Raw genomic sequence first — 1,841 nt, forward strand, 5'->3', positions numbered from 1 at the left:
CAGTTCCACACAGATACAATCAGATAGCATCTTGCCTCAGATACCTGTGATGAACCTCTCATCTCCCATCCCAGGAATTCTCCATTGACTCTAAGGCATGAATTTCTGGGAAACCCTTAGTGCCCACACCTCATGGGATGAAATTTTCACTAAAAGGAATGAAAACTGGTGGATATATGCTTATCATCTTGCTGTTGCAGGATGGATAGACTTGATGTGCATTTCATAAGGTTTCTCAGATAGTCCTATAGGATTCATCAACCAGCTGTCCATAGTGATTTTCATCTTTCTCTTATTTGCTGTCCTTGTCCAAACATCTCCAAATAAAGGACATGCATATAAGCCTTTGTTTAGGTTATGCTCCATGGGGGAAAAAAAAGTTGAGAAAGATGGTATCAGAAATGACCTTAGAAATAAGATCTTTACAGTAGGATTTTGGAACTGGAGTACTCAGTCATCAGACACTGAGGGCTCCCCACCACACATGCATGTACAATGATGGCAAGAACCCTTGTCATGCAATGGCATCAAAATTACTAAGGCTTTCTACTTTGGTAGCTTGAAATGAGGTATAGATAGCAGGTAAGAAATATGAATGGTATGGGACCAATTAAAACTATAGTTATTATAAGAATTGCAGTGCAGGCTAGCTTTTGTTAATTGTATTGGAAATATTAAAGAAAGATAATGAAGCCTCATAATAATAGCCTGTTTTCTGCTTTAGCAAACTGTGAAACTCAGAGACCTTCTATGGTAGCTTTGGAGGAGAATCTCAGCTCCTTCAGCTATAGGGTCCACTTGGCTGAAAATCAGGCTCAGGATATAGTTATATATATCAGGCTCAGGATATATGAAGGGGATCAGAACTAAAATGAGATTATGAGGCAGCATCTAGCTGCATCTCTGTAACAGTGTCAGAGCTCTTATTAGTAAAGGGTCAGACCTAAGAACTGAAATGAAAACATTTAGGTGAAAAAAACCTAAGAATCATAAATACTCATACTCTTCTGAGCTTGTCATTTTACTAAAGCAGCCCCTTCCAGAAGAGGGGACTCTTCCCTTGCATGGAGAACGTGAAATGACCTCACCTTAAACTGATGTTTTGCAAGATGATGTAAGACCTGCCACTGAAATACTTCACTGCCTCCAGGCCAATAACTAGGGTCAAATCTCTGAGTGCATTCACAGTTTTTGCTCATGAGAGACATAGCTTAAATGCCAAGAAATGCAGACATGGAAAATAAGTATCAGCAGAATGTGTAGAAATTAGGAGAATGCAGAAGAATGGCTCATAGGCATGATTAATAAAAGTGTTGGAATAAAACTCTGTATCAGGGAGAATTTTTTTACATAGGGGTGCACCTCCATAACCCAAAACTAAGGTTTCAATGTCTCATCATGGATATCTGGAGCTAGTTCAGTACACTTCTAGGATAGGTCCTTGAAAATTATCCAAATTCCATTCTGGTCTAAGAGATGATTGTAGGTGCCGGAATTTCCTTGGAATGGTATTAAGAAAGTGGTCAAAAGGTTCATGGAGGTGGGAATATAAAAATGGCCTATGTGAGTCCAGAGAATACATGTGACAGATTATATTTTCCAAATATTGCCATAACATTGTCTCATATGCCATGTCAGTCTAGGATATTGCTACTCTCCCATAATGGGCAGGCCTATGACTACTTCTACAAAGTGCAGCAGAACTGACACTACAAAATTTCTGAGGTTAATTACTAGTTGATCAACTATACAAATGACATCACACTAACTGGACCTGGTGAGTTGCTGACTGCCTAGAAAGAGCCGCAGCTGCCAAAGATCAGGTGATAAAACCCACAGAA

This window comes from Manis pentadactyla, chromosome 6, assembly GCF_030020395.1.
Source record: "Manis pentadactyla isolate mManPen7 chromosome 6, mManPen7.hap1, whole genome shotgun sequence".
NCBI classification, from domain to species: domain Eukaryota; kingdom Metazoa; phylum Chordata; class Mammalia; order Pholidota; family Manidae; genus Manis; species Manis pentadactyla.